The sequence below is a fragment of the Pseudophryne corroboree genome, chromosome 4 (genome assembly GCF_028390025.1).
Source record: "Pseudophryne corroboree isolate aPseCor3 chromosome 4, aPseCor3.hap2, whole genome shotgun sequence".
Lineage (NCBI taxonomy): Eukaryota > Metazoa > Chordata > Amphibia > Anura > Myobatrachidae > Pseudophryne > Pseudophryne corroboree.
In genome coordinates this window covers 286,467,712-286,492,096 of record NC_086447.1, presented here as the reverse complement: position 1 = coordinate 286,492,096, position 24,385 = coordinate 286,467,712, and the positions used below count along the sequence as shown (strand labels likewise).

The 24,385-nt window shown below is 39.6% G+C and overlaps 2 long non-coding RNA genes across 3 annotated transcripts; one reads left to right on the top strand and one right to left on the bottom strand.

Annotated features, from left to right (window-relative positions):
* Nucleotides 1-18,427: 18,427 nt before the first annotated feature.
* On the bottom strand, nucleotides 18,428-19,986 carry LOC134911350 (uncharacterized). Of its 2 annotated transcripts, none has more exons than XR_010176502.1 (5): nucleotides 19,916-19,986; nucleotides 19,763-19,836; nucleotides 19,541-19,612; nucleotides 19,036-19,095; nucleotides 18,428-18,668 (listed from the first exon to the last, which is right to left on the bottom strand). It is a non-coding gene; the product is annotated as an uncharacterized LOC134911350 (long non-coding RNA). The 2 variants fall into 2 exon arrangements; XR_010176501.1 differs by having other exon boundaries at nucleotides 18,430-18,668; nucleotides 19,767-19,836.
* Nucleotides 19,987-22,153: 2,167 nt separating this feature from the next.
* LOC134911349 (uncharacterized) lies at nucleotides 22,154-23,724 on the top strand. The gene is made up of 5 exons (XR_010176500.1): nucleotides 22,154-22,224; nucleotides 22,304-22,373; nucleotides 22,528-22,599; nucleotides 23,045-23,104; nucleotides 23,472-23,724. It is a non-coding gene; the product is annotated as an uncharacterized LOC134911349 (long non-coding RNA).
* Nucleotides 23,725-24,385: the final 661 nt, after the last annotated feature.

Sequence of the window (24,385 nt, the reverse complement as noted above, 5' to 3'; positions counted from 1 at the left end):
AAGACTGGGAGCTGACAATTTGGAGAGAGAGACATGAAGAAAAACAATAAACCCAGGCAATTCCAGATGCAACTACTAGTTATATTATGTTTAAGGTCATGTTTATATTTGTTATATACTGTAGTACACTTTAGTGTTAGTTTACGTTTCTACACTGTTGGTTTTCTGTTTGTTTTTTAATGTATTCCAAGTGAGCAAGTAAATCTATACATATAATACAAATGTACTGTATAAAATACATTGTACAGTAGCTTTATATTTCCCCCCAAAACAATTGTTGTATAAAGATAAAATGTGCTTCTGCACTCAGTGATTTCTGATCTTTGAAACTTTACTATATACAGTATTTGCTTTACTATTACGTTACTTGACACAAGAAACTTTTTTCATACTACGATTTGTGAATTATTTTTTAAACCATGTAATGATTAATTGGTAGCAAGAGTTTGTAATGATCTATGTGCATTTAAAAAAAAATACAAAAAATAAATAAGGCAGAAAAAGGTTGGTAACTGGACAATAAAACTGAGACAAGTATAAATCATGCATCGGTATGCAACAGCTGAAGACTAATTACTCATATCTGTCTTGAACATTGTACATTGGTATAAGAAATGGTAATGACTTTTTGTTCAAGTCTGTCTTGGAATATTTTGCAATAAGTTCAGAGTAATGTGGGATCCCCGATGCTAAGTGAACTGTTTCACATGATCTATCACTAAAATGGAGATAGCTTAGATATAAGTCATGTGAATGGGACTTTTAGGTATTTGGTTCTGTATTATATTGTTTGGTGACTAAAATAAAATATTTTATTTTTTTTATGAGATAATACCATATCCAGGCAGGTGAATAAGGGATATCTTTATTTATTTATTTATTTATTTATTGCAACCACGATTAAAGTGATTTGGTACTATACAATTAAATAAAAAAAATACATAATTAACATATACATATACAAACACACATACATACATACATACATACATACATACATACATACATAACTTAACAGTGGTGAATTTCATATTATGCACATGAGTCACGTGCCTAACGGTGGCACTTATTAGGTAGTGGTACTTGGATGCATGTTTTGGTACTATCAACCTGAAATTAACAAGTAACTGCTAAATATTTCCAATCTCCTGTACCATAAGTCATCTTAAGTGCTAATGGGTAGGATATCCACATACTGTCGCTGTAAGTTGTATGTATAATTAAAAATAAGACATTAAATTGCCAATGACATGGTGCTCCCTGATTGGCTGGCAGGATCAGCAGTGACAGTAGTCACGGGGGGTCCCGGCATTCGGGAAAAGGGGTTTCATGTGTAAACATGGAACCCCTTTAGTGCGTGGGTTCGGGATTTTTTTTTTTAACCCCATGTATGCTACATGGACTAAAGAGGACAGAACTACACTGGATAATAGGTGAGTATTTTGGGCATCTTTTAACTGGGACAACGGGACAAGGGGACCGAGGGGCTACGTGGGACAATAGTTAAGTATGTGAGTGTGTAAGTGTGCATGTATGTAAAATAAAGCTTTACTTTCACGGTGTGTGTGTTGTTGTTTTTTGGGGTATTTTTTTATAGTAGAACTACAGGTACCAGCGGGCCCGTTATTTCCCTGCATGTTGGTACTTGTGGTACTCCAAGTACCAGCTTGCGGGGGAGGCTTGATGGGACTTGTAGTTCTCCCGCAAAAAACAATATTCTCTTTTTTACACAAAGGCTATCAGCCTCCCATCCACCGCCCACGGCCCTTGGGTGGCTTGAGGGGGGGTCCCCTTGATTTAAGGGGTCCCCACTCCTCCAGGGTACCCCGGCCAGGGGTGACTAGTTAGGAGGGGTAATGCCACGGCTGCAGGGACCTATATAAAAGTGTCCCCCAGCTGTGGCATTATCTCTCTGGCTAGTGGAGCCCAGTGCTAGTTTGAAAAATACAGGGGACCCCTACATCTTGTGTCCCCCATATTTTTGGAACCAGGACCGGACGCAGTGCCTGGTGTTGGTTGTTTAAATGTGGGGGGCCCTACGCAATTTTTCCCCTGTATTTTTACAACCAGGGCCGGCTCAAAGAGCACGAGGCTGGTTATACATGGGAGGGGGGACCTTGCACAATTTTTTTAAACATTTTTAACTGTTTAAACACCTCATCACGTACACAATGAAGCCCTGCACGGATCTTACTCCCGTAAAACACTGCCCGACAATATGAATCACATCGATATACCGTCTGGTGCTTCACAAGCTTTTTTTAAAAACACATAACATAAAGCCACAACATATGGTAAACTGTAGTTATTTTAAACCCACATCTGATAAAACTAAGTATAGCCAGAGGGGATGTAGTTATATGACCAGCGGTCAGGAGACCGCTGGTCACAATACCGGCAACTGCATCCTGCCCACCCACAATCCCAAAAGTCGGCATGCTGACTAACAGGGACTATTACCACTTGTGGGTGTTGGCACAGCTCGCCAACAAGCCCGCAGTGTGGCGAGTGTAGCAAGCCCGTAACAGGCTTCATTGCTCTCACCCCCCCACCGGGCATCTCAATGCCAGGATCCCACCATCGGTATGGTGACCGGCTGTCTCCTGACCACCGGTCACACATACCCAACCCTAGTCAGAGTATACAATTAACAAAATAAAACCAGAAACAATTTGATAATGTTAGCATTGAATGTTTTCTGGTGTTTATAATGTAGTTCCTACAGCCAGAGTACCAAGAGGTGTTGGGGAGCAATGAGCTTTTGAAAAGGACACCTGATGCAAATGTGGCCGCACCTCAACTGCACTGGGGGAGGCCCAACCTGTCTACTTCCCTGAGCCTTAATAACCCTATAAGCATGTTACACCAAATCATTAGAAACACGCATCAAGAAAGGCAATGTAGGAGCTAGTTAGGAACCAATACCAACCTGTTCAACATGCAAGAAAGTATTGGAAGCCATTGTAAAATGTCAATGGAATCCTGGAGGTGATGCTGTTGCCCAGGGTGCAGGGCACTAGGGGTGGCACCATTGTTGCTGCATGGCACCTGTTTGTGACTTGCATATGAAACGGCATCCTGCAGCCAGTAGCTCTGCTGCAGAGATACCTGGAACGTCCAAGGTGCTCTCTGGGCAGGCACCCTGCACCTGCAGAGCTGCACGAGGCATCCATAGGATGCCCTGGGCAGTGCTCTACTTCCCAGAGCTTGCACCACCACCCCCAGATGTTACATTATCATATCACGGCCCCATTCTGGCCCTCCTTGAGGGGGTATAGGTAAACACTTTTGGATCACTGTATGATGTATCAGGATTCTGTAATTCACAGGGATTTTACATTTTATTTGGACCATGTGCACTAACTTCTAATTTGTTAAAAAAAAACAGTTAATTGGAAGTCTTGGAAATATTCTCTTGACATGACATTGTCCAAACAGAAATGCGCTTTGACTCAGCTAAGTAATAATACCCTTTATTCGCTAAAAAAAATGCATCTCCTTATTACTAGCAGCAGACCAAAAAGGAAAAACTTAAAAAATTAAATCACCCTATTTACCTGGTTCCATGGTAGATTGTGCTTGCTAATCAGATAAAGGTGAATTAGTGGGAGCTGAACTGATGATTGAATAGTTAATGCAACTAATTAAGTGGGAGTCCATAAGATGATTGATAGAACTGAAAAGTTGGGAAAGGAGAAAAAAAATATGTCAGGAACATGTCACAGAACTACATACAGCATACACAAATTAAATGATAAAAAATTTGAATATGCATTAACACTAAGAAAAGCTAATTACAGTGATGGTGATTCATATTTTACTGTGGACTAGAACAAAAAAAGTTTATTTTCTTCTTCTAAAGCATTCCTGTGAATATCTATCATGCGTGAAAATGATTTAAAAATGCATTTGTTTATGAGTGTGACTTAATGCCAAAGTCTGTAATCAAGAAGAAATGTAATGAAATTTTCTCAAATAACCAATTTACTGTGATTTTTTTTGCGCAAAGTACTTTACAAACTGCTGCATGTATTAATGGCAAAATCACCAGAAGGCTGCAAGATTGCTGAAACTGCATACAGCTTGAGCTATATCTAGAATATTATAAAGAAGCACGTTAAACATATGTATTAAGTTGTCACTTCAAGAGGCCCAAACAATTAAAAACTATGCTGTAACAGTCTTGTGGTATTGCACCAAAATTTGGTAATTTACTCAAGAACGATGTAGTATCTTTTAAGTATGTTCTTTCACTTTTAATAACCTGCTGTAAATAGTAATCCAGATATTTGGACACATGACAAAATAAGGAATCCTCGCTGAGACGAATGGGTGTACAGGAGTTTTGTAGTGATTTATGTGCAGTTTTAGGATTGTATAGAATATCAGGATATGTGGTACTTCTAATAGCAATGCTGTCTTGGTTTGATCGGTTATAATTATATCCTTTATTGCAGCATGTAACATGCCATCCAATTCCTTATAGTATAATTCTGTATGATCACTGTCCAATTTGCTATATATACGGTAGTAAAGTCCAGTAATTGCTGGTATTCTTAATTTTCATCCCCACGACAACCCAATGTCTCTGCAGAGCTTTGGTCTCTTCAGGGCCGATCGCTCCAAGGTTCTCTCAGGAAAAACGAAGAGCGGTGGAATATGCTTCTTCATCAACGACAGATGGTGTACCAATGTCATGTTCCTAGGCAAATCACGTAGCCCTCACCTGGAGATGCTAAGTATCAACTGAAACCCCTTCTATTCCCCTCCTCAATTATCCTTGTGGGAGTGTACATCCCCCTCCTCGCCTGAGTGAACGAAGCCCTGCCCCACCTGGCCTTATGCATATCCGACATAGAACAAAAACACCCAGACTCTCTGCTTATAGTGCTGGGCGACTTCAACAGAACTAACCTGAGCATGGAGCTACCTAATTACAAACAACAAGTCACATGTCCCACTAGGGAAGAGCGCACCCTTGACCACTGCTACACTACCCTAAAGTCTGCCTTCTGGTTTATCCTGTGTGCTACACTCTGCCTATCTGACCACTGCCTCATCCTCCTACTCCCTACCTTCAGTATACACAGAAGTTGAAAGCGGTTAAGCCTGTCATCAAGGCTGTTAATAAATGGACCAACGAGGCCAAGATGAAGCTACAGGACTGCTTTGACTGCATGGTATTCGAATCCTTGGCAACTGACCTGAATGACCTGACAGACACTGTCATATCCTACATCAGCTACTGTGAGACATGTGTGTACCTACCAAGACTTGTCACATGTACAACAACAACAAGCCTTGGTTCAATGCCCAGCTCAGGCAACTTCTTTGGGCCAAAGAGGAGGCCTACAGCAGTGGTGATAGAGAGTTCCTAGTTCGGTTGTATAGTGTTCTGACTAAAGAAATCAGACTAGCAAAAAAGCGGTTCTTGGACAAGCTGACAAATGATCTCTCCATCATTGACCCTGTATCTGTATGGAAAGGAATGCAATCCATAACCAACTACAAGAAAACATCGAAGTACACTACCATGCACCAAGACCTAGCAGAAGAGCTGAACCACTTTTATTGCAGGTTTGCAAAAGAAGTCCCCTGCGGTCCAAACAATCACCTCTATGATGCCCCGAACACCATCAGTCAACTCCAGGCACTGCAAATCGCCCAAGAAGAGGTGGATGCACTGTTCAAAAGGGCCAAACTAAGGAAATCTCCAGGTCCTGAATGAGTGTCACCATCTGCCCTGAGAGCATGTGTGGGACAGCACACCCCCATATTCACCAAGATCTTCAACAAATCACTGGAGCTACAGAAAGTCCCTTCCTGCCTCAAAAGGTCCACTATTGTCCCAGCCCCCAAGAAACCCTCTATCACAAACCTGAATGACTACAGGTCTATAGCACAGACGTCTGTGGTCATGAAAACGTTAGAGCGTCTGGTTTTGAATCACCTGAAAACTGTGAATGTCCATCAACTGGATCCCCTACAGTTCACCTATCAATTGAATTGGTGTGTCAAGGATGCAGTCAACCTGGGCCTGCACTACATTCTACAGTGCCTAGACATTCTTGGTACCTATGCGAGGGTCCTGTTTGTCGATTTCAGCACGGACTTCAATACAATTGTCCCCAGCATCCTCCACCCCAAATTACTTCACCTAGGGTTCCCATAAACTAACTGTTCCTGTATAGTAGACTTCCTGACAGATAGGACACAGGTGGTGAAAGCGGGGGAATTCACCTCTCAAGCACAGTCCAATAATACAGGGGCCCCTCAGGGCTGTGTCCTCTCATCCCTGCTCTTCTCCCTGTACACAAATGACTGCACCTCAGAGGCGCAATCAGTAAAGATCATCAAATTCACTGATGATACCACTGTCATTGGCCTCATCAAGGACGGGACTCAACCCCCTCAAAACTGTTAAGATGATAGTGGACTTCAGGAAGAAGTCAGATAGTGCACCTCCGCTAACAATTGCTAACAGTGTGGTATCGCTAGTGGACTCCTTCAAGTTTCTAGGGACCACAATCTCCCGGGACCTTAAATGGGGGTCCAACGCTGACACCACTGTCAAGGAAAGTGCCACAGAGGCTGTTCTTCCTCAGGCAACTAAGGAAGTTCAACATCCCACAGAAGCTCTTGCTCCTCTTCTACTCCACGATTATGGAGTCAGTACTGTGCTCCTCGATACTAGTATGGTACGGCTCTGCCAGCATGAGGTACAGATGCAGGCTCCAAAATGTGGTCAGAACTGCAGAGAAGATCATCGGGGCTGACCTTCCCTCAGTCCAGGACCTGTACCTGTCCATAGCTAAAAAGTGGGCAACAAAGATAGTAAAGGACCAATTACACCCCGGGCACAGCATGTTTAACTTGCTTCCTTCAGGAAGGCATTACAGGGCCATCCCCTCAAGGTCTACCAGAAGCCTCAAAAGTTTATTTTCCCTGCAGAACTCCTGAACATTGACTGACTAGATGTACATGTAACTCACTTGTGTCCCTACGGTATTCCTATCCGTATGACTTTACTTGCTCCACCCCCCACCTGCTTATCTGTTACTTACTTGGCTGTTGTATAGCAAACTGAAGACAAATTCCTAGTATACACAAGTATACCTGGCCAATAAAGCTGGTTCTGATTCTGTATCACAATAGCGCTCTCTTTATCCATGGGGTGTACTGTAATATCCATGTAACTCGAGATGTCTTTTAAGGATTTAAATTCCATACTAGATAGATTGTGTCCCATTGATCTATAATCTTCTCGCAATCCTCTGTACAGTTAGTCATAGTCCATGTAAATTATTTTATAGCTGAATTGCAAGATGCTAGGTAAAAGTTGGACTTAACTTTCACCGGACAAGTTTGACTGCATGTTATAACAGATTCTCTCTTCCCCCAAAAATGTTTAGGGCGTAATTGCCTATTTAATCTGCAAGTATCAATTTTGCTAGTAAGGTTATTGTGCAGGTTTACAGGCACAAGACTTAACCCTTTCTGCAACACGCATAACTCTTTATTCGTGAAAGTTCTAGAGGAGAGATTAAATATTATCTCTTGCTTTTTGCATTCTATGATTTCTATGGTACTGAGTGCCACACAAAATATTGGTCTGTATTTCTCTCTGTGATGGAGTATGAGGGCTCCATCTAAAAGTGCAACCGCTATTGGTATTACCAAGTCCGGATACTGAGGGACTTTTTCACCTGTCATTGTGTAATAAATCTTTTAAATGCACTATGGAGTGCTGCTTCTCTTTCTTTTGACAGAAATTGCGACCGACTGGACTTTGGGTTTTGAGAAGGCTCAGCTGCTGTCCACCTACCTTGATTGAATATTGGATGGACTTGGTGCTTTACATATAAAATATTTTATAAGGAGAGGTGGAAGATTTGTTTCCCACCGGACTGTGGTGCTATATTTGGCGCAGAGTAATCTTTAAAAAAAAAATAAAAATCTATCTATCTATCTATCTATCTATCTATCTATCTATCTATCTATATATATATATATATATATATATATATGTTTTATATCTACATAGATAGATAGATAGATAGATAGATAGATAGATAGATAGATAGATAGATAGATAGATAGGAGCCCACACAAACCTTAATCCAGCCCTGGCTAAATCCATACACATTCGTATTTGCTTGTAATTCAGAATCAGGCCCTATGCGTCTTAAGTGTTTATGTAATGAAAAATATGTGGCAGTTAAACTATCATTAACCGAGCTATAGTTATTAGCTTATTATTCATACTTTTCTCACTGTAGACATTAAAGTGTAATACTGCAGTAATTAGATTTTCAACAAACAACAGCAGAGCATAAAGCTTTATCACTTAATTCACATCTTCCCTGCAGTATGTGTCAATGTGTTATCACACAACACTCCGGCCAGATAGCTGATGTTCACTATATAATTATAGAGACATGAGTCTTTGTAATCAAAGATGCTGTCCAGTATTTCATGTTTCTGTGTGTATGCTGACAGCAGATCTTTACACTGACGGGTTATACGCTGTTTCATTTTATCTCTGTTGTTGCAAAACAATATATGAAGACACCTATATGTTGAATTGGTTGCGCAATAGTTTGCCTTACTAAACAAAGCCAGTATATAAATATAAACAGCAGCTGTATGCTCCAATGTCAAAGTCAAGCTGAGGCAATGTTAGAATATGCACTAAAACCTTTCTGTTGTCGAAAGAAGACATTGACATGCATTTAATGAATGACCTTTGACACAATCAGGGTCATCAGTTGGGACAGCTATTTTTATATCACTCAGGGTTTATTTAACAACTGTTTTCTTCCTATTTGTCAGTTACATTTTGCTTTTGGAACTGTATGTGTACAAGGCTTTTCAATAAAAATGTTCTGTGTATACAATATACACACACACACACACACACACACACACACACACACACACACACACTGTATATACATTTTATTTTCTGCCACATTCACCTCTAAAATTCTCTTGAATTACATCACTAAAGATGTAGAAATAATATGAATACGCTCACACAGTATGATTTGCTTTGACTATTGTAATCCTTTACAAACTGACCTACCCAGTATAAATGTTATAATTTCAATCCTTTTTGATGTACTAGACAAGTCTAAGTTTACTTTTATATATATATATATATATATATATATATATATATATATACGAGAATTCCACATGGTGGAGGGTGCACTCTCACTAAATACAAAGTCCAAACATTACTTCACGACAAAATATTTATTGTAGCCTCATGGGTTTCGACGTTTCGATCCAAAACCAGGATCTTTTTCAAGAAAGGCCATACATAAATCATCAAATCCAATCTTGATAAAGTGATTCACAATGGTTAAAAGTATATATCTAGAAAAAATGAAACAAAACATGACTAAGCCTCCCAGGTCCCAATAAGTAACAATAATGGTAACACTGACTGTTACAGGAATTTGTACTACTCATGCAGCAAATTATCAAAAATAGAAAAAATAGAAAAAAGACCAATATACCAGAGCAGGTGGCTAAGGGTGAATGTTCAGGAGGATGTACTAAAACACCATGTGTGCAACATTAATCCCACGCATAGGTGTACAACTCACTTATCTTCACCTCTATCAGCACATTCCAGTAGTACTGTGCCTAAACAATAAGGCACTGTGTGTACGTGAAAATCTGCATAATCTCAACAGTCAAACCAGACAGCTGCTGTAATCATAAAAATATCTGTTGTAAACACAAATCAGAACAATCCATTAGTTGTGTGTCTATGAGTCTTCTTAATTTGAGCTAGTTTATTAACTTTTGACATCTATCATTAATTGAATGCACTCCCCTGATGTACTATATTGTGATCAATGTCTGTATGTAATATGTAGATGTCAATTGTTTACTACATAAGTTTTAATTGTAATTGTCATATATGTATGTTTTTGTTTGTGTTTTTGTATTGTTTATTGCTGCAGCTACCTCCTGGGTCCCCTGTAACAATTCTTTGACTAGTTTCTATATATTTGCGAAGATTGCTTTTTTCTGAACCATATATCAGCATGGTTGGTTGAAGATGGGTGGTTTAGGAATGAGTTAATCATTAAATACATAACCCTATTTTATTATATTCTAGTATTGTTTCCCCATGTTTGAACCACACCAGCAGCTTGCGTTCTACCGACCTCGGCCGCTGGAACGCACGGGACTTCTGGTTTCCGGCACTCGGTGTGAGGAGTGCAGTCCGGTTTTTCCCGCTGGCGCTGTGGTGAGTGTAGGTGCGGGTGTGCTAATATTGGTTGCGGCTTGCTGCTTTGCGTACATGCCCCCTCTGTTATGCAAATTTTTTGTTGATTCCCTGTGGCCAGTTGAAGCATGCGTTCCTCCGAGTTTCTCGGGTGGAACGCAGGGCACTTCCGGTTTCCGGTCCTGGACACGTGGAGCGCGAGTCCATTGTGCCGCGGGTTGCTTGGTGACCATGAGGGGTGAGGTGCACGGCGGGGGTGTCTCTTCCAGTCCCCATAGCTATTAAAGAGTGGCTTGAGTGAGCTTAATAGGTTGTACAGGTGAATAATGAGTTTGACCCCATTGACCCTAGGTACTTCCGGGTCATGGGGTATTTAAACCTCTGCTATTGATAAGGTTTGTGTATGCAGCCCTGGCTTGTGTGGAGTTCCTCCTGCATCTGTGAGTAACTCCTGAGTTTGTCCCACTGACTTAATCTTTGCTGGTTGAGCAGTTTACTGACTCGGATCTATTATTGTTTGTAGTTATGGATGCTATACCCAGGTGCTGCCCCATGTGCATGCTTTGGGCCCACAGGTATTTATTGAATATTGATTGTGATCCTAGTTGCACATGATTACGTTTAGATATGTATTGTTAATACCTAGATGTTTTTGTGATTACAGCATTCATATGCTTTTTCTATTGAGAGCCATGGATTGTATCTGTGAGATTGTTTAGTCCTGGTGCTACTCCATGTGCACCTTTTTCAGACATACAGGTATCTGTCACTGATTAAGCTCTATAACCTTGTTCTGATTTGTGTTTACAACAGATATTTTTATGATTACAACAGCTGTCTGGTTTGACTGTTGAGACTATGCAGATTTTCACGTACACACAGTGCCTTATTGTTTAGGCACAGCACTATTGGAATGTGCTGATAGAGGTGAGGATAAGTGAGTTGTACACCTATGCGTGGGATTAATGTTGCACACATGGTGTTTTAGTGCATCCTCCTGAACATTCACCCTTAGCCACCTGCTCTGGTATATTGGTCTTTTTTCTATTTTTTCTATTTTTGATAATTTGCTGCATGAGTAGTAGTAATTTCTGTAACAATCAGTGTTACCATTATTGTTACTTATTGGGACCTGGGAGGCTTAGTCATGTTTTGTTTCATTTTTTCTAGATATATACTTTTAACCATTGTGAATCACTTTATCAAGATTGGATTTGATGATTTATGTATGGCCTTTCTTGAAAAAGATCCTGGTTTTGGATTGAAACGTCGAAACCCATGAGGCTACAATAAATATTTTTGTCGTGAAGTAATGTTTGGACTTTGTATTTAGTGAGAGTGCATCCTCCACCACGTGGAATTCTCGTCTACATTTGCAGTCCTTTGTCTTTTGGGAGCACCCACCACTGGAATCCTGATGAGAGTGCAGAACTGTCTCATTTGTATTGGTTTAAGACCTCTTTCATGCGGTCTTTTCTTTTCTGACACCCATCCTCTTATCTAGTTTGAAGTGGCACTCTAAACGTGACTTTCTTGCATGCAGCATATGTGTTTTTCTGTTTATTACTGTTTTTCATGTAAAAAAAAATTACAAAAATGTCACAGGAAGGTGCCTATCTGCTTGATGACGGTCTGCTGTCACAAGCGGAACAAGGTACCTTATTCTTTACTGATGAGGAGGTGGAGAAGTTGTTATTCGACAAAATAGATTTTGATACACTACCAGCTGATACTACATTAGATGTGTTTCACCGATTAGTGAGAAAAAGGCAACGTGAGATTTATTTGAAACTCCATAGGCAATTCCTCTCGGAATATCACCGACGACGGCAGATTCCGAGAGGCTTTCACATTATTAATATACCTACCATAAGGAGAAGTAATCCTAAATTCTGCAGTCATTGGTGTGGCATTTTAAATAAATGTTCCTTCGATTTGATATCACTGGTTATAGAAGAGGTGGGCCCTGAACTCAAAAGTTTCAGGGCCGATATTGAGGCAGCTAATGTTGTTGCGATTCCATTACTACGTGATGATAAAACACAAAATTGGGTTGATACATTGCAGGTACAAATTGACACATACCAGCAGGAGCTAATCTCATTTAAACATAAAAAATTAACAATAGTCACGAGTGACTATAAAAATCACACTGTGTACAGGTGGCTGCTGGGCAATACGCAAAACTTCAATGATAACACCAATAGACCAATGAGAAGGAGAAGGGCACCACACTTCCCTGTGGAATTTGATTCCTCTGTGTCAACCTCCGACACAGACCCCAACGAAGGGTCGGGAGATTCGAGGCATTTTTTAGAAGCTGGGGCAGACCTACCCCCCCACTCTGGAAATTCGAGGAGGGGTGGGTACCAGAGGAGGGGTGGGTACCAAAAGACGTGGGAGACCCAGAAAAACATAAGTACAGTGTTTAATTTATCCAACACACCCCTCGATGAGTCTGATTTGTCCCTTTTGTCTAAAGGTCTGTCATTTGTGCCCACTTATCAGCACAATACATTTCAAAATACAGTCGATCAGTTCAGATTTGGACGGTCCCTTATACTTAAAGAATACTTTTCTGACAAATCTACAGATCGACCTCACACATCCTTTAAGAAACCTTCCACCTTTGACCCTCCCTCTCAAAATGCTAGTGCAAAAACCTTTTTAAGGATAGTCAATAGAGACATCGGTAATTACTCGCCCCCTAAAAGTTTTGATAACCTCTCCAATGCGGAAAGAGGTGCCTTAAAAAGATTACGTGAGAACAAAGAGTTAGTGATATGTCCAGCCGACAAAGGTGGTGCGGTGGTGATCCAGAATTGGCAAGACTATGATAAAGAAATGATGCGCCAACCTGCGGATGAAGTAACGTACCAATGATTGGAATATAATCCCATATCAGGCAATAAGAGAACCATTGACGAATGCCTCAAAAGGGGTCTCGAGAATGGGTGGCCAGATAGTGAGTTATACTCTTTTCTCACTGTCGAACATCCTAAATGTCCTATCTTGTATACTTTGCCAAAAGTGCATAAAAGCTTGAATGCACCACCAGGCAGGCCTATCATAGCCGCTGAAGGGTCTCTGCTACAGCCGATAGCTCAGTTTGTAGATCATATTCTTCAACCCTTAGTAACCAGGAGTGGCAGTTATATCAAGGACACCGGAGATTTCCTTTCTCAACTTAAAGAGGTGGACCTATGTGGTGTCCCGTGTTTGTTGGCCACCATGGATGTCAACTCTTAATATACAGTGATACCACATGATGACGGGTTATGTTCCTTAAGAACATCATTAATTAACAGTTCAAAATTAAGTATGCCTATTGAATTCATCATCGAACTGGCTGAATTGATCCTCAAGACCAACCACTTCATGTATAAAGACGCATATTATTTACAACTAGCGGGTACAGCGATGGGGTCGAACTTGGCCCCATCATATGCTAACCTATACATGACACAATATGAGTCTACTAATATCTTTCCTAAATATGGCCATTCTATTTTTTTCTATTGTCGTTTTATCGACGATAATTTTTTACTTTGGACTGACACCGAAGAACTGTTCACATCTATGGTTACTGAATTAAATTCTCTGGCTAGTCCTATCAAATTTACATCAACCATTTCAGACTCGAGTATCAGCTTTCTTAATGTAACCATCAATAAAACAAATAATGTGTTGGCTATGACATTGTATCGGAAACCAACAGACCGCAATCTTACGCTTCATGCCTCTAGCCATCATCCCCTGGCCCTAAAAGACAACCTACCTGTGTCTCAATACCTTAAAGTTCTTCGGATAAACTCTACCAGTGAGAATGTAGAAACACAACTTGCTGATGTGACTGCATGTTTTAGGGAACGAGGTTACCATACTTGAGTATTAACCAGATGTCTCACTAAAGCAAAGGCTATCTTCTCAGGGAAATGTAACAGTTAGCGTAATAAAACCAAAAACAGGATGGTGTTTACTACTCGTTTTGATAACCATTCTGGACATATCAACAAAGTTTTGAAGAAACATTGGCCAATTGTCAGCACTGATTCTACTTTACCATTCATTCATATGAAACCACCTATGTTGGCCTATAAGCGAGGCCCGAACCTGAAACAAATGTTGATGAGACCTACTTTGTACCCAGAGGCAAAGTTAACTCACGCACAATTACATACACGGAAACCGGGTTGTTTCTCTTGTGGAAACTGCACGACGTGTAGATCAATGATGGTGGGACCGACCTTTAACCATCCCCATACTGGGACCACGGTTAAAATTAGATTTCATCTGCACTGCAGAATGGACCATGTCATTTATATCTTGAAATGTCCTTGTGGGCTTCTCTATGTGGAGCTAACTTTGCGTAACTTCAGAGACCGTATGGCTAATCACCGGTCCTCGATCCACACCGCATTAAATAGTGGAACCTCTGACAAACCGGTCGCACGCCACTTCTTAGAAGCTAAGCATCAAGTGGCTAGTCTAAAGTGCAAGCTTATCGACTGGGTACCCCCCTTGCCAACAGGAAGGGATCGAGTGAGGCAGCTCAAACAGCGGGAATGCTACTGGATTAACGAACTAGATACTGTATCCCCTAGGGGGCTCAATGAATACAATCCATTAGGTGTGTGTCTATGAGTCTTCTTAATTTGAGCTAGTTTATTAACTTTTGACATCTAGCATTAATTGAATGCACTCCCCTGATGTACTATATTGTGATTGATGTCTGTATGTAATATGTAGATGTCGATTGTTTACTACATAAGTTTTAATTGTAATTGTCATATATGTATGTTTTTGTTTGTGTTTTTGTATTGTTTATTGCTGCAGCTACCTCCTGGGTCCCCTGTAACAATTCTTTGACTATTTTCTATATATTTGCGAAGATTGCTCTTTTCTGAACCATATATCAGCATGGTTGGTTGAAGATGGGTGGCTTAGGAATGAGTTTATCATTAAATACATAACCCTATTTTATTATATTCTAGTATTGTTTCCCCATGTTTGAACCACACCAGCAGCTTGCATTCCACCGACCTCGGCCGCTGGAACGCACGGGACTTCCGGTTTCCGGCACTCGGTGTGAGGAGTGCGGTCCGTGTGCGGTCCGTTTTTTCCCGCTGGCGCTGTGGTGAGTGTAGGTGCGGGTGTGCTTATATTGGTCGCGGCTTGCTGCTTTGCGTACATGCCCCGTCTGTTATGCACATTTTTTGTTGTTTCCCTATGGCCAGTTGCGGCATGCATTCCACCGAGTTTCTCGGGTGGAACGCAGGGCACTTCCGGTTTCCGGTCCTGGACACGTGGAGCGCGAGTCCCTCGTGCCGTGGGTTGCTTTGTGACCATGAGGGGTGAGGCGCACGGCGGGGGTGTCTCTTCCAGTCCCCTGAGCTATTAAAGAGTGGCTTGAGTGAGCTTAATAGGTTGTACAGGTGAATAATGAGTTTGACCCCATTGACCCTAGGTACTTCCGGGTCATGGTGTATTTAAACCTCTGCTATTGATGAGGTTTGTGTATGCAGCCCTGGCTTGTGTGGAGTTCCTCCTGCATCTGTGAGTAACTCCTGAGGTTGTCCCACTGACTTAATCTTTGCTGGTTGAGCAGTTTACTGACTCGGATCTATTATTGTTTGTAGTTATGGATGCTATACCCAGGTGCTGCCCCATGTGCATGCTTTGGGCCCACAGGTATTTATTGAATATTGATTGTGATCCTAGTTGCACATGATTACGTTTAGATATGTATTGTTAATATCTAGATGTTTTTGTGATCACAGCATTCATATGCTTTTTCTATTGAGACCCTGCAGCCATGGATTGTATCTGTGAGATTGTTTAGTCCTGGTGTTACTCCATGTGCACCTTTTTCAGACATACAGGTGATTATCTGTCACTGATTAAGCTTTATAACCTTGTTCTGATTTGTGTTTACAACAGATATTTTTATGATTATAGCAGCTGTCTGGTTTGACTGTTGAGACTATGCAGATTTTTACGTACACACAGTGCCTTATTGTTTAGGGAATGTGCTGATAGAGGTGAGGATAAGTGAGTTGTACACATATGCGTGGGATTAATGTTGCACACGTGGTGTTTTAGTGCATCCTCCTGAACATTCACCCTTAAGCCCAGTACCCACGTGCCGATGCATGAGACATGTGTGCTGAGCGAACCGCTCAGCACACATCTCTCCTGCCGCTCAGCACAGCGCGATCTGTGCTGAGCGTGCGGGGGGAGACGGGGGGCCGCTCATTTCACCCAGCGGGTGAAGTGAGCGACCCGCTAGATTGGCCTGCATGCAGGCCAATCTAGCAGCAGCGATAGCGATGTGCGGGGCCGCGCATCACTATCGCTGAGTGGGCTACACACGGAGCGATCATGCCGATATTCTAAGCAATCTAGTCAGATTGCTTAGAATATCGCTCCGTGAGTACCCCCCTTTAGCCACCTGCTCTGGTATATTGGTCTTTTTTCTATTTTTTCTAATTTTGATAATTTTGATAATTTTGATAATTTGCTGCATAAGTAGTAGTAATTTCTGTAACAATCAGTGTTACCATTATTGTTACTTATTGGGACCTGGGAGGCTTAGTCATGTTTTGTTTCATTTTTTCTAGATACAGTATATACTTTTAACCATTGTGAATCACTTTATCAAGATTGGATTTGATGATTTATGTATGGCCTTTCTTGAAAAAGATCCTGGTTTTGGATCGAAACGGCGAAACCCATGAGGCTACAATAAATATTTTGTCGTGAAGTAAATGTTTGGACTTTGTATTTAGTGAGAGTGCACCCTCCACCACGTGGAATTCTCGTCTACATTCGCGGACCTTTGTCTGTTGGGAGCACCCACCACTGGAATCCTGATGAGAGTGCAGAACTGTCTTGTGTATATATATACACCCCCTGACAAAGTCTTACGACGAAACGCGTTGGGCGTGGCCAGCAGGACGAGGTTCAAGGATCCATTGTCTGAAGTGTCAGCGCGTGTGGTCCGTTATTCAAGTCCGTGCGGCTAGAAGGATTTAGCGGCTGCTGTTATCCTGTGAGCGACGGGGTTCGTTGGTGTGGTTTTCCGGAGGCTCCACTGATGATCTACATCGCGCTGGTTAACTTTTATTTTAAATGTACGTGAGTGATACTGATGCCAGTAAAAACTTGTAATTCTATACTCACCATTGCGCCCTCCATTATTTCACATGTGCTGAGGAGTACGGGTTTACTCCTAGAGGAGGACTGCTGCAAAAGTACATTTGGACTGATATATATTTCAAAGACTCTGTGTGAGATTGCGCGACATCTTTTCTATATATATATATATATATATATATATAGTCCCTGCATGGGTGGCACTCAGAGACTGTAGAAAGCAATTATTAAGTGAAGAAAAGCCCCGCAGGGCAAATTTATTTGTGACGTTTCGGGGTATTTCTCCCCTTCCTCAGACCGAGGAACGGGAGAAATACCCCGAAACGTCACAAATAAATTTGCCCTGTGGGGCTTTTCTTCACCTAATAATTGCTTTCTACAGTCTCTGAGTGCCGCCCATACAAGGACGATATACACAGATGCAAATCTGAGGGGAGGGCACAGGTGCAAGGTGAACGTAAGTCCGGAGTGCCAGGGACACTTTTTTATATATAAAACAAGTATTTAAAAAATGCAGCGGAACTCTGAGATTTCCATAAAGTCCGTGTATTAAAAATCACTCCATACTATTCCAACGTTTTGGGGATAGTATGCCCCTTTGTCAAGGTGAGTAACAGTGAACATATTCAAAAAACATGCCTTTATACCTGTAGGAGAAGCCCCATCAGTGCAAACGGGAAGCGCCTCCCAGTCTCGGGTCTCGGCGTCTTCCGTATACATCATTGGAGAGCAGCCGCACGTTGCCGTGGCAACCGGACTCCTGTCACTTCCTTCCTGACGCGCTGGTAAACAGACAGATGTGTCTAAAAAAATACAGTCCCTCTGCACCCAAAAAAGATGAATGAATAACCCAACAGGGAAATCATACTTAATAGTTATAATAAAGTGACTATCAAATTAACAACAGTAACATTGAATATATTTTTTTATATAAAAACATATATAAATATATATATATATATATATGGACAAAAACAAAAGTTCTCTTGGGGAGCTTTACCACCACAGATATACTTATATAATTATAAAATCATTTATTAAAAAACATGTATACTTTTATAACATGAATCACAAGATCACATATGTCATATGAGCAATACATTCATTTCTGATTGTCTGTTATACATGATGTTTTCAATCATTAGATGAAATACTTATTCCTCAGCATGAGAAAGTATGAATGATCAGTTCACTGTTTTTACGGAAAACGCACAATCGTTGAAACCCAACGCGTTTCGTCCCTTAGGACTTCATCAGGGGTGCAAATCTGGGTGGTTCAATAAAAAATATATATATCAAACAGTGTCCCTTCACATATATTTCAACTTCATGAAACCACTTCATTATTTAATAAAATTTTACCTGCTTTATATACAAAACAAATCACATAGAAATGCAAAGAAGGGAGGATATACTGAAAAAAAGTAAGGAGAACATCGGAGGAGGAGGAAAAACATATGGAGTGTAAAGTAAGGATTGGATCCCTACTGAATGGTTCAAATTTAAATACCAAATATATACCATATAACTATATAGTTCAGTACACATCAATTAATGAACAGTTTACATAATGACCAAGGATGGCATCTAGTGCCCGTGATACTTAATTGATTAAATGAAGTAATTGTACATACCAAAGAATGGGTTCACCAAAGGGAATACAAACAGAGCATGAATTCACTGAGAGTGTATTCCTACAAATTAGAATTGTACTTCTATTAGAATACAAAAACATCTTAGAAATGAGGCATCATTCTATTAGTAATGATTCTTAAATGCAATAGTTGGCACCAATCACTCAATTAATATTATGGTGCTCATCAGAAGTTAGGTATAGTCGTTAAACATTTATTAAACATACCACTGGTCAGTTTTCAATAGATTCTCCCACTAATATTGAAATGTGCCTCTTATTAACAAAATGATATACGATGAATTTGTTAAAACAAAACATCAATGTCCATGTTGTATCTACATACATACATATGGTGGTTAATGAAGGACCATACTGAAATAGGTAGATTGTAACCGATGGGAATTCTACTAAAACGATTCATATGTAGCCGAAATAGGATATAGTCTTTTCTACATACTAAACGTGATTAAGGTGTGTGCTCATTTATGAGAGTATATGCTCACCTGTGGAAACTTAACAAACCATCAAATTATGGGTGTTGGCTGAAGTACATCAATAGTACATCCATGTATTTCCTATAGGGTTATGGAGTGTTTGATTAGAAAGGGGTACTAGCAATAGATCACCTACAATGCAGCAACAACTTAAAATATAAAATGTGACAATCAAAATTATTTAGAAAGAGATCCTAATGACACTATTGATTAATTAGATGTCAAGCTCACCTACCAGAAACTTCTATTTAGATTTCACAAACTGGCAATTCGGATGAGATCAGGAGATATTATCCGATCAGACCCTATAAAGATGGGATGTCTTAGTTGGAAATATGACAAGTCTAAATCAATAAAAAAGACTGAATGGAATAAGGTATTTACCTGGCGTGTTGTCTCAAGGTCCACCTCACAGCTATAAGTGAGAGTGAACTCTTTAGTCCTATATATACCCCCTGTGTAATTGACATAATTTCCTGTCAAGCTAATTATGTCCCTCAATTAAGTTAATTGACTACTAGACTACTAGTGGATATCATAGCTAGTGGATTAACCTGTTAAGGACTTGTATCATTTAGAGGAGTCACAATAGACATTGTATAAATTGTGTTTACTATATACGCCGCTCTAAATAAATTGAGAAATGTATAATTGCGTTCCACTCCTATCGAGCGATATGCGCTCCACAGCCGTAACTTCCGGTTCCGGCGGAAATACCGGCGGTCCCGGCGGAATTGCATCTTTCATTTAATAGAATTGCCTGAAAAGATCCCAATGGATCCTACAGCTTGTAAAACAATCCTTTGGGGACATGCATCATACAGAAAAAATCCCTAACGATGTCCTGCACACTATGTCACCTGTGCATTCCGCTACAGACAGGCCACGGAATGCAACATTGCGTTCCATTCCTGTCGGGCGGTGTGCGTTCCAAAGCCGTACCTTCTGGTTCCAGCGGAAGCGCGTCATGCGTTCCACGGACGCCGATAATGCGTCTCATGGTACCTGATGCGATGTTCTAGTAAAGCGATAACATTATGCTTTCCATGGACATTAATTCTGCGTTCCACGGATATTGGGCTCCGTGTATCAATGTCCCTAATAGATTCTACTAACATCATAACTTCAAATAACTCCATCAGTACCACTGGTATTGATGGGTATTACCTTATACAAAGCCTTGTCAATTTACATATATTAACTATGTCAGTGATTTTTCAAAAGGGCTACATAATAATTATGGTAATATAGTGATAATATAATGTGCTCGACTTCCTAAAAAATATTTTATATTTTATCCATAATCAGATCCTATTGCTAATAATATATTACATTTAATTAGTGTGGTGCATTAATCACGTCATTAATCTTTAATTGTGAATGAGACCAATTTAACTCTTAGAAAAAAAGAAAAAGAAAAAAAAAACACTATGTCCCATATCTCATCTATGGGTATTAAAATCATTTAAATCAGTGATTAATTTATTAATTAGTGTACTAATTAGTGACTATATCTATACCTACCCGCTAAACATAAATGGACAGTGTTAGCGGGTAGGTATAGATATAGTCACTAATTAGTACACTAATTAATAAATTAATCACTGATTTAAATGATTTTAATACCCATAGATGAGATATGGGACATAGTGTTTTTTTTTTTTCTTCTTTTTTTCTAAGAGTTAAATTGGTCTCATTCACAATTAAAGATTAATGACGTGATTAATGCACCACACTAATTAAATGTAATATATTATTAGCAATAGGATCTGATTATGGATAAAATATAAAATATTTTTTAGGAAGTCGAGCACATTATATTATCACTATATTACCATAATTATTATGTAGCCCTTTTGAAAAATCACTGACATAGTTAATATATGTAAATTGACAAGGCTTTGTATAAGGTAATACCCATCAATACCAGTGGTTCTGATGGAGTTATTTGAAGTTATGATGTTAGTAGAATCTATTAGGGACATTGATACACGGAGCCCAATATCCGTGGAACGCAGAATTAATGTCCATGGAAAGCATAATGTTATCGCTTTACTAGAACATCGCATCAGGTACCATGAGACGCATTATCGGCGTCCGTGGAACGCATGACGCGCTTCCGCTGGAACCAGAAGGTACGGCTTTGGAACGCACACCGCCCGACAGGAATGGAACGCAATGTTGCATTCCGTGGCCTGTCTGTAGCGGAATGCACAGGTGACATAGTGTGCAGGACATCGTTAGGGATTTTTTCTGTATGATGCATGTCCCCAAAGGATTGTTTTACAAGCTGTAGGATCCATTGGGATCTTTTCAGGCAATTCTATTAAATGAAAGATGCAATTCCGCCGGGACCGCCGGTATTTCCGCCGGAACCGGAAGTTACGGCTGTGGAGCGCATATCGCTCGATAGGAGTGGAACGCAATTATACATTTCTCAATTTATTTAGAGCGGCGTATATAGTAAACACAATTTATACAATGTCTATTGTGACTCCTCTAAATGATACAAGTCCTTAACAGGTTAATCCACTAGCTATGATATCCACTAGTAGTCTAGTAGTCAATTAACTTAATTGAGGGACATAATTAGCTTGACAGGAAATTATGTCAATTACACAGGGGGTATATATAGGACTAAAGAGTTCACTCTCACTTATAGCTGTGAGGTGGACCTTGAGACAACACGCCAGGTAAATACCTTATTCCATTCAGTCTTTTTTATTGATTTAGACTTGTCATATTTCCAACTAAGACATCCCATCTTTATAGGGTCTGATCGGATAATATCTCCTGATCTCATCCGAATTGCCAGTTTGTGAAATCTAAATAGAAGTTTCTGGTAGGTGAGCTTGACATCTAATTAATCAATAGTGTCATTAGGATCTCTTTCTAAATAATTTTGATTGTCACATTTTATATTTTAAGTTGTTGCTGCATTGTAGGTGATCTATTGCTAGTACCCCTTTCTAATCAAACACTCCATAACCCTATAGGAAATACATGGATGTACTATTGATGTACTTCAGCCAACACCCATAATTTGATGGTTTGTTAAGTTTCCACAGGTGAGCATATACTCTCATAAATGAGCACACACCTTAATCACGTTTAGTATGTAGAAAAGACTATATCCTATTTCGGCTACATATGAATCGTTTTAGTAGAATTCCCATCGGTTACAATCTACCTATTTCAGTATGGTCCCTCATTAACCACCATATGTATGTATGTAGATACAACATGGACATTGATGTTTTGTTTTAACAAATTCATCGTATATCATTTTGTTAATAAGAGGCACATTTCAATATTAGTGGGAGAATCTATTGAAAACTGACCAGTGGTATGTTTAATAAATGTTTAACGACTATACCTAACTCCTGATGAGCACCATAATATTAATTGAGTGATTGGTGCCAACTATTGCATTTAAGAATCATTACTAATAGAATGATGCCTCATTTCTAAGATGTTTTTGTATTCTAATAGAAGTACAATTCTAATTTGTAGGAATACACTCTCAGTGAATTCATGCTCTGTTTGTATTCCCTTTGGTGAACCCATTCTTTGGTATGTACAATTACTTCATTTAATCAATTAAGTATCACGTGCACTAGATGCCATCCTTGGTCATTATGTAAACTGTTCATTAATTGATGTGTACTGAACTATATAGTTATATGGTATATATTTGGTATTTAAATTTGAACCATTCAGTAGGGATCCAATCCTTACTTTACACTCCATATGTTTTTCCTCCTCCTCCGATGTTCTCCTTACTTTTTTTCAGTATATCCTCCCTTCTTTGCATTTCTATGTGATTTGTTTTGTATATAAAGCAGGTAAAATTTTATTAAATAATGAAGTGGTTTCATGAAGTTGAAATATATGTGAAGGGACACTGTTTGATATATATATTTTTTATTGAACCACCCAGATTTGCACCCCTGATGAAGTCCTAAGGGACGAAACGCGTTGGGTTTCAACGATTGTGCGTTTTCAGTAAAAACAGTGAACTGATCATTCATACTTTCTCATGCTGAGGAATAAGTATTTCATCTAATGATTGAAAACATCATGTATAACAGACAATCAGAAATGAATGTATTGCTCATATGACATATGTGATCTTGTGATTCGTGTTATAAAAGTATACATGTTTTTTAATAAATGATTTTATAATTATATAAGTATATCTGTGGTGGTAAAGCTCCCCAAGAGAACTTTTGTTTTTGTCCATTCTATGTGCAGTACTCCTTCTGACAGGGGGTACCTCTCAGTGGTTTGAGCTATTAGACTATAGCGCAATTAAGGGGTCTTAAGTTTTTCTGTTTTATATATATATATATATATATATATATATATATCTTATAGAAATATGCGTATTTATGTGTTACCAGCTATCCATTATAATAATAATACTATGTCCAATATGTGTTTAAAAAACATACAAAATACTCAAATGTTAATTGTTAGGGAATATGTGAGTACACACTGTCCATACAGCCAATATAGATGTGTTGTAATTAACAATAAGTGCTAAGAAATTTTTGTTAAAAATAGGTCATAACAGAACCGTGCAAAATATATTGATAATTAAAATATTGTACAACGTGCCTATTGGATTAAAATGAGAATGTGCAAAGAAACACAGTGGGGAAAAAAAAGAAGACAAGGGAAGGAGAACAGGGAGAAAAGGACTAGGAGAATGATGTAAATTACAATCTCTGGGGTCCTGAATTACTATTTAAAAAAATGTCACTCGGGTCCTCGCTAGAAGACTACTTAGGTGTACATAAACTAATTCCAAGGCATCAATTCATTGAGGGCCATAGAGTTAATGGTCCCCAA